Source organism: Piliocolobus tephrosceles, chromosome 2 (genome assembly GCF_002776525.5).
Source record: "Piliocolobus tephrosceles isolate RC106 chromosome 2, ASM277652v3, whole genome shotgun sequence".
Lineage (NCBI taxonomy): Eukaryota > Metazoa > Chordata > Mammalia > Primates > Cercopithecidae > Piliocolobus > Piliocolobus tephrosceles.
The window spans coordinates 77,942,235-77,952,400 of NC_045435.1; the positions used below are offsets into that span (position 1 = coordinate 77,942,235).

The 10,166-nt window shown below is 42.9% G+C and overlaps 1 pseudogene; it reads right to left on the reverse strand.

Moving 5' to 3' along the window:
- Positions 1-8,015: 8,015 nt before the first annotated feature.
- LOC111534660 lies at positions 8,016-8,167 on the reverse strand (annotated as a pseudogene).
- Positions 8,168-10,166: the final 1,999 nt, after the last annotated feature.

Sequence of the window (10,166 nt, forward strand, 5' to 3'; positions counted from 1 at the left end):
GAGACTCCGTCTCAAAAAAAAAAAAAAAAAAAAAAAAAAACACACAATTTAAAATGCATATGCAGTAGTCACTTTGACCTTGATATTCTTCCTCTAGAAATTATTCACAGATATTTATATGCATATGAAAACATATGGACAAGTCATCTTATTGTACCATGTTTGTATTAGTAAAGACTAGAAGCAACCAGAATGATGATTAATAGGACATCAGGGCTGGGCGTGGTGTAATCCCAGCACTTTGGGAGGCCAAGGCGGGCAGATCACATGAGGTCAGGAGTTCAAGACCAGCGTGGCCAATATGGCAAAGCCCTGTCTCTACTAAAAAATACAAAACTTAGGCCAGGCGTGGTGGTTCACACCTGTAATCCCAGCACTTTGGGAGGCCGAGGCGGGTGGATCAGTCAGGAGATCTAGACCATCCTGGCTAACACAGTGAAACCCCATCTTTACTAAAAATACAAAAAAAAAAAAAAAAATAGCTGGATGTAGTGGTGGGTGCCTGTAATCCCAGCTACTGGGGAGGCTGAGGCAGACAGAACTGCTTGAATCCGGGAGGTGGAAGTTGCAGTGAGCCGAGATCATGCCACTGCACTCCAGCCTGGACAACACAGCAAGACTCTGTCTCAGAAAAAAAAAGCAGGACATCAGTTAAATGAGTTATAATGTAGCAGGACAAGCCACAGACAAAACTCCTCAGACACAGAGTTAAAGAAGGAAGGGGTTTATTCGGCTGGGGGCATCAGCAAGACTCCTGTCTCAAGTGCTGAGTTCCCTGAGTGGGCAATTCCTGTCCCTTTTAAGGGCTCACAACTCTAAGCGGGTGCACATGAGAGGGCCGTGATAGATTGAGCAAGCAGGGGTACGTGACTGGGGACTGCATGCGCTGGTAATTAGATCGGAAGAAAACAGGATAGGGATTTTCACAGCGCTTTTCTATACAATATCTGTAATCTATAGATAACATAACCGATTAAGTCAGAGGCTAATCTTTAACTACCAGGCCCAGGGTGTGGCACAGGGCTGACTGCTTGTGGATTTCATCTCTGCCTTTTAGTTTTTACTTTTTCTTTCTTTGGAGGCAGAAACTGGGCATAAGACAATATGAGGGATGGTCTCCTCCATTAATAATACAGCCACACTCTGGAATACTATAAAGCTGTGAAGATGAATGAGTGAGATCTACTGGCACTGAAGTAAAGTCCTCCAAGATGTATTTGGAATGAAAATACAAAGCACAGAGCATATGTGTGTTTTTAAGGCTAATATCCAAGCCAAAGTCTAGGGTCTGACTCCAGGGAAGGTAAACACATCCTCTATTACTGTATGAATGTGGTGATAGCAGCCCAATTGAATTTGCTTCCATTTCAACGTATAAATTTGGCTGTGTGGGGAGGGGGCAAATTTCAGGCCACAGTGGGGCTTTAGTCTCCCTGTCCTGGTGCACACTTTCCCCACGGAACTGAATCTGGAACCAATAGAGAACACAGAAAAAGGCAACAGGTACCCACTCCCTCGCGCACACGCTCTTCAACCACAGCACCTCTGGTTAATGACAAATAACCCCCCTCAGTGTTATGTGCCTGCCCACTCGCTGCTGCCACCAACTCCAAGGTATTGCCTCCTGGCAGGGGCAGAGGAGAATAGAAAAAAGAAAGCAAAAACCAAAATGAGATTCTCTCCGCCGCTCCCTAGCAAACGCGGGGGCGCACACACATACACACACACACACACACACATCCCAGGTGAGAAAGAGAAGGCTTCTCCTGGAACACTTCCCGTCTGGACCTACTGCACGGCTTCTGAGTTTCCAGCAGCTGTCTTTAAGTCCAGGCTGGGCAATACCGAAGGGGAAAAAAATATGTAAACTTTTCACTACTTTGACGGAACTTTTTTTTTTTTTTTTTTTTGGAGACGGAGTTTCGCTATGGAGTGCAGTGACACAGTCTCGGCTCACTGCAGCCTCTGCCTCCTCGGTTCAAGCAATTCTCCTGGCTCAGCCTCCCGAGTAGCTAGGATTGTTGTATGTACGCCACCGAGCCCAGTAACCCAGCTAATTTTTGTGTTTGTTTGTTTGTTTGTTTTTGACACGGAGTCTTGCTCTGTCGCCCAGGCTGGAGTGCAGTGGCCGGATCTCGGCTCACTGCAAGCTCCACCTCCCAGATTGACGCCATTCTCCTGCCTCAGCCTCCCGAGTAGCTGGGACTACAGGCGCCCGCCACCTCGCCCAGCTAGTTTTTTGTATTTTTTAGTAGAGACAGGGTTTCACCGTGTTAGCCAGGATGGTCTCGATCTCCTGACCTCGTGATCCGCCCGTCTCGGCCTCCCAAAGTGCTGGGATTACAGGCTTGAGCCACCGTGCCCGGCCACATTTTTGTGTTTTTAATAGAGACAGGGTTTCACCATGTTGGCCAGGCTGGTCTTGAACTCCTCACCTCAAGTGATCCACCTGCCTCGGCCTGCCAAAGTGCTGGGATTACAGGTGTGAGCTACCGTGCCCAGATGGCGCTTTTGAAGGGGTGGCCTGCCCCTCCACACCTGTGGGCGTTTCTCATTAGGTGGAACAAGAGACTTGAGAAAAGAGATGAGACACAGAAACGAAGTATAGAGAAAGAAAAAGTGGGCCCAGGGGACCAGCGCTCAGCATACAGAGGACCCGTGCCGGCACTGGTCTCTGAGTTCCCTCAGTATTTATTGATCATTATCTTTACCATCTTAGAAAAAGGGAAGTGGCAGGATAATAGGATCATCGTAGGGAGAAGGTCAGCAGTAAGACATATGAATAAAGATCTCTGTGACATGAATAAGTTGAAGGAAAAGTACTGTGCCTTGATATGCATATGCAAACATCTCCATAAACCTTTTTAGTGCATAAAGAGCAGCATTGCCCCTAGTACATCCCACCTTCAGTCCTAAGGCAGTTTTCTCCTTTCTCAGTAAACAGAACATACAATCGGGTTTTACACTGAGATGTTCCATTGCCCAGAGACGGGCAGGAGACAGATGCTTTTCCCTATCTCAATTGCCAAGAGGCCTTCTTTCCTCTTATACTAGTCCTCCTCAGCACAGACCCTTCACGGGTGTCAGGCTGGGGGATGATCAGGTCTTTCCCTTCCCACGAGGCCATATTTCAGACTATCACGTGGGGAGAAACCTTGGACAATACCTAGTTTTCCTAGGCAGAGGTCCCTGCGACCTTTGGCAGTGTACATGTCCCTGGGTACTTGAGATTAAGAGATGGTGATGACTTTTCACAAGCATACTGCCTTCAAGCACTTGTTTAACAAAGCACACCCTGCACAGCCCAAAATCCGTTAAACCTTGAGTCACCACAGCACATGTCTCTTGCAAGGACAAGGTTGGGTATAGGGTCACAGATTAACAGCATCTCAAATACAGAACAAAATGGAGTCTCTTATGTGTACTTCTTTCTGTGTAGACACAGTAACAGTCTGATCTCTCTTTCTTTTCCCCCACAGCTTTGAATTCTCATCTCTTTCCCCAGTCCACTGACTACAATTTGCTTTTCAGAGTCCTTAGCCACTCTATGCCTTCTGAAAGGATCTGTAATTACAGCCAATGTGATCAGAAAGTACTGGGAAGATCACAGAGATGGGGGAGATCAAGAGAGACATCCCAAATAGTTGTGTATGAACTCACGGGGTTCACCCGGTGCTTGCATGTATGGATCTCACCCCAAACAGAATACACAGGTTTTGTGAACTCTGTTGCAGGCAGGTCTCCGCCCAGGTCACTGAATGACCTCAATTTAGTAGAAGCCAATTACAGTTTGGGCAGACTTGGGGACGCACAGGTGGGACTGATCTGAATAGCCCTGCAAATACTTTCAAAATTTTACTTGGAACCACAGCTTACACAAAGTTGGTTGAAATTTCTGACCTGAACTTCAGCTTCAAGGTTACCTGCTAAAATAAAAAATACCAACATTATTTAGCCAGACTGACAATGAAATAGAGACGAAAGACAGAAACTACTAAATTCAGGAATGAAAGAAGGAATATCACTACAGACTCCCTCCTTGACACTTTAAAAGGCTCATAAGTGAATATTATGACAAACCAAGGCATAAAAACTTGGTAACTCAGATGAAGTGGACCAATTCCTTGACAGATACAAATGACCCCAATTTTCCCAAGAACAAATAGATATCCTGAATAGTTCTATATTTGGTGAAGAACTTGAATTTGTAGCTAAAAGCCCCTGAAAAAGACATCTCCAGGTAGTTTCACTCACAAATTCTATCAAACATTTAAAGAAGAAATAACATCAATTCTACACAATCTCATTCAGAAAACAGAAGAAGAGAGAACACTTCCCAGTTCATTTTGTGAGGCCAACATTACCTTGATGTCAAAATCAGACAAGACAAGAAAATTACAGCCGGGCGCGGTGGCTCAAGCCTGTAATCCCAGCACTTTGGGAGTCCGAGGTGGGCGGATCACGAGGTCAGGAGATCAAGACCATCCTGGCTAACACAGTGAAACCCTATCTCTACTAAAAATACAAAAAAATTAGCCAGGCGTAGCAGCAGGTGCCTGTAGTCCCAGCTACTCAGGAGGCTAAGGCAGGAGAATGGTGTGAACCTGGGAGGCGGAGCTTGCAGCAAGCCAAGATCGTGCCACTGCACTCCAGCCTGAGGGCAGAGCAAGACTCTGTCTCAAAAAAAAAAAAAAAAAATTACAAACCAAAGATCTTTCTTGAACATAGACATGAATCTCAACAAAATATTAGCAAATTAAATCCACCAATATACATGCATGTGTGCATATCTTACCATGATCAAGTCAGGTTTATACCAAGAATCCAAGGATGGTTCAATATTTGAAAATCAATTAATGTAAAATCCACCATGTTAACAATCTAAAGAAGAGGCCGGGCGCGGTGACTCATGCTTGTAATCCCAGCACTTTGGGAGGCTGAGGCAGGTGGATCACAAGGTCAGGAGTTTGAGACCAGCCTGGACAACATGGTGAAACCCCGTCTCTACTAAAAATACAAAAATTAGCCAGGCATGGTGGTGGGTGCCTGTTGTCCCAGCTACTTGGGAGGCTGAGGCAGAAGAATGGCTTGAACCCAGGAGGCAGAGGTTGCAGTGAGCCAAGATCACGCCACTGCACTCCAGCCTGGGCCACAAAGCAAGACTGTCTGAAAAAAAAAAAAAATTTCTAAAGAAAAAAATCAATCAAATAAACTGACGTAGACAAAGCATCTCACAAAATTCAATGGTCATTCTGGTAAAAGGACTCAGCAAACTGGGAACAGAAGAGAGCTTCCTTAGCCTGAATAAGGGCATCTACAAAAAAAACAAAAACAAACATCATTCTTAATGTTGAAAGATTGAACACTTTCCCTCTGAGATCAGGAACAAGACAAGGTTATTCATTCTCACCACTCCTATTCAATTGTACTAGAAGACCAGCAATAAGACAAGAAAAACAAACAAAAGACATGCATTTTAGAAGGAAAGAAATTGTGTTTTTCACAGACAACATAATCATCTATGCAGACGATTCCATTGAATGTATAGAAAAGCTCCTAAAAATAATAAATGAGTTCAGCAAGACTGCAGGACATAATGTCAACATGTGAAAATCAATTGTATTTCAAAACACTAGCAGTAACTGATTGGATTCTGATCTGAATTCAATTGAAATTTTTTTGAAACAGCATTGACAAATCCTAAAAAACAAAATACTTAGGCATAAATCTAATAAAACATCCAGGATTGATATACTGAAAACTATGAAACACTGATGAAAGAAATCAAAAAACACCTAAGCAAATGGAGAAACAGGCTGCACTTGTGGATGGTAACATTCAGTATAGTTAGGATGACAATTTCCCCAAAATGTTCTATAGATTTAACACTATTCTAATAGATATTCTATCAAGAGTTTTTTTGTAGATGCAAATAAGCTGCTTCTAAAACAATTTTGAAAAATAAGAGCAGGCTAGGTGTGGTGGCTGACAACTGTAATCCCCGAGGCCAAGGCAGGCGGATCACTTGAGGCCAAGAGCTCGAGACCAGCCTGGCCAACATGGTGAAACCCCATCTGTACTAAAAATACAAAAATTATCTGGGCCTGGTGGCACACACCTGTAATCCCAGCTACTTGGGTGGCTGAGGTGCTTGAACCTGGGAGGCAGAGGTTGTAGTGAGCTGAGATCGTGCCACTGCACTCCAGCCTGCGCAACAGAGTGAGACTCTATCTCAAAAAAAAAAAAAAAAAAAAAAAAAAAAAAAAAAAAAAAAAAAAAAAGCAAGGTTGGAAGACTCACACTACCTAATTATCAAAAGTACTATGTAACTACAGTAATCAAGACTGAATAATATTGAAGAAGAGATAAGCACACAGATCAATGGATCAGAATACAAAGTCCAAAAATAGATCCACTCAAAATGGCCAATTGATTTTTGACAAGGGTCCAAAGGCAATTCAATGAAGAAAAGATAGTCTTTTCACCAAATGATGTTGAAACAACTGGACAACCAGATGCCAAAAAAACTCAGATCTAAACCTGACACTTTAAACAAAAATTAACTCAAAGTGGACCATAGATCTAAATGTAAAACTATAAAACTTCAGAAAAAAACATAAAAGAAAACTTTGCAACCTGACAGTAAGCAAGGAGTTTGTAGATAATGACACCAATACATGATCCATTAAAAAAAAAAAAGTGATAAATTGAGTTTCATCAAAATTTAAACTTTTTTCTTTGCAAAAGGCACTGTTAAGAGAATGAAAAGACATCTCCCACTGGGAGAAAATATTTATAAATCACATATTCAACATAGAACTTATATCCAGAACAGAAAGATAGATATCAATTATAAGAAGCTGTAAGAAAACAAATGACTAATCCCAGCACTTTGGGAGGGCAAGGCAGGCAGATCACGATGTCAGGAGATCGAGACCATCCTGGCTAACACGGTGAAATGCTGTCTTTACTAAAAATACAAAAGATTAGCTGGGCGTGGTGGCAGGCACCTGTAGTCCCAGCTACTCAGGAGGCTGAGGCAGGAGAATGGTGTGAACCCGGGAGGCGGAGCTTGCAGTGAGCCGAGATAGCACCACTGCACTCCCGCCTGGGTGACACAGCGAGACTCCATCTCAAAAAATAATAATAATAATAAAAATTCAAAAAAAGAAAACAAATGACTAATTTAAAAATGTGCAAAAGATTTGAACAGACATTTCTCCAAAGATGATATACAAATAGCCAATAAGCACAGTAAGAGATGCCCAATATCATTAGCCATTAGTGAAGCACAACTCAAAACCACCATGAGATATCACTACACACCTACTAGAGAGGCAAAAATCAAAAACAAATGATAATACCAAATACTGATGATACCAAATACCAAATATTTTTTTCTTCGCAAAAGGCACTGTTAAGAGAATGAAAAGACATCTCACACTGGGATTAAATATTTGCAAATCACATATTCAACATAGAACTTGTATCCAGAATAGATAGATAGACATCAATTTTAAGAAGCTATAAGAAAACAAATGACTGATTTAAAAATGGGCCAAAGATTTGAACAGACATTCCAGTTGTGGAGCAACTGGAACTCTTATACATTGTCGGGGAGAATACAAAATAGTGTAGCTGCTCCAGAAGACAGTTTGACAATTCCTTAAAAGTTAGGCTGGGTGCAATGGCTCATGTATGTAATCTCAGCACTTTGGGAAGCTGAGGTGGGCAGATTGTTTGAGTTCAGGAGCTTGAGACCAGGCAGGGCAACATGGCGAAACCCCACCTCCACAAAATAAACAAAAATTAGCCAGACATGGTGGCATGTGCCTGGTTCCAGCTACTTGGAAGGCTGAGGTTGGAGGATTGCTTAAGCCCAAAAGACAGAGGTTGCAGTGAGTTAAGACGGCACCACTGCATTCCAGCCTGGCAATAGGACAAGATGGCAGCTTTTACCACTTCTATTCAACATAGTATTGGAAGTCCTAGCCAAAGTAATTGGGTAAGAAAAAGAAATAAAAGGCATCTAAACTGGAAATGAAGGAGTAAATTGCCTTTTTTCCTCACATGACAAGATCTTATATGTAGAAAACCCTAAAGATTACACACACACACACCCCTATTAGAACTGCATTTGATCTTAGCCAAAAGGCCAAGAAGTGATTCTGTTAGAATGAATGAACAAATTTAGCAAAGGTGCAGGATACAAAATCAACACACAAAAACCAGTTATATTTCTATACATTGATAATAGACAATCTAAAATGAACATTAAGAAAACAATTCAATTTACAATAACATCAAAAAGGATAAGGCCAGGCACAGTAGCTCACACCTACTATCTGAGCACTTTGGGAGGCCAAGGTGGGAGGATTGTTTGAGGAGTTAGAGGCTGTAGTGAGCTGTGATTGTACCACTGCACTCCAGCCTGGGCAACAGAGTGAGATCCTGTCTCCAAAAAAGAAAAAAACAAAGTCAAGGTAACAGGAAAAGCAGCTTCTGCTGACCAAGATGCAGCAGATAAGCTCCTAGATGCCATTAAGAAAATCACTGAGGCTGGGTGTGGTGGCTTATGCCTGTAATCCCAGCACTTTCGGAGGCAGAGGTGGACAGATCACCTGAAGTCAGGAGTTCAAGACCAGCCTGGCCAACATAGTGAAACCCCATTTCTACTAAAAACACAAGAAATTAGCTGAACTTGGTGGCAAATGCCTGTTATTCCAGCTACTTGGAAGACTGAGGCACGAGAATTGTTTGAACCTGGGAGGCGGAGGTTTCAGTGAGCCAAGATGGTACCACTGCATTCCAGCCTTAGTAACAGCGAGACTCTGTCTCAAAAAAAAAAAAAAAAAAAAAAACTGATGAGAAAGGATATCTGCCTGAGCATGTTTTTATGCAGATGAAAGTGCCCTGTTCTGGAAAATAAAATGCCAAAAAGAACATTTATTAGTAAGGGGAGAAGGGGGCACCAGGAATTAAGGTAGGAAGGGATGGGCTAACTCTACTGCTTTGTGAAAATGCAGTCAGGTTTGTGATCATGACTGCCTTTATCCATAAAGCTGCTAACCTCTGAGCCTTGAACAGAAAAGATAAACACCAGCTGCTGGTCTTTTGTTTGTACAACAATAAGGCCTAGACGAGAACCCTTTTTCTGGATGCGTCTCATCAATGCTTTGTTCCTGAACTCAGGAAGTAACTTGATAGTAAGGAACTGCCTTTTAAAGTTCTCTTGGCCGGGCGCGGTGGCTCAAGCCTGTAATCCCAGCACTTTGGGAGGCCGAGACGGGCGGATCACTAGGTCAGGAGATCGAGACCATCCTGGCTAACGCGGTGAAACCCCGTCTCTACTAAAAATACAAAAAAACTAGCCGGGCGAGGCGGCGGGCGCCTGTAGTCCCAGCTACTCCGGAGGCTGAGGCAGGAGAAAGGCGTGGACCCGGGAGGCGGAGCTTGCAGTGAGCTGAGATCCGGCCACTGCACTCCAGCCCGGGCAACAGAGCAAGACTCCGTCTCAAAAAAAATAAAAAATAAAATAAAGTTCTCTTAATATTGGACAATGCCCCTGGCCACCCAGAACACCATGAGGTCAACACTTGAAGTTGTCTACTTGTCCCCAAGCATAAGGTCTATAATTCAGCCTCTAGATCAGGGGATCATAAGGACCTGCAAGGCTCATTACACACAGTAGTCTATGGAAAGGATTGTCAGTGCTATGGAAGAAAACCCAGACAGAGAGACTATCACGAAAGTCAGGAAGGATCGCACCATTGAACATGCCATCATTTTTATGGAAAAAACTGCGAACGCCTAAATAAATAAATAAAAATTAAAAGCTGTGAAAGCCATCAAGCCCAAAACAAAAAAGGTGGGGAGGGTGTGGGTGGAGGGTTTCAAGATATGGATCTTGGGGAAATTAAAGAGCTAATAGATGCCACACCAGAGGAATTAATAGAAGACAGCTTGATGGAGATGAGTGCTTCTGAACCATTGCCAAATCATGAGGAAGAAGACATAAAAAAATCATTACTAGAAAAGAAATTAACATTAGACAGTCTGACAGAAGGTTTCTCATTATTCATGACTGCTTTTTACTTCTTTTACATGGACCCTCCCATGATATGGGCACAAAAACTACAGCAAATGGTAGAAGAGGGATTGGTATC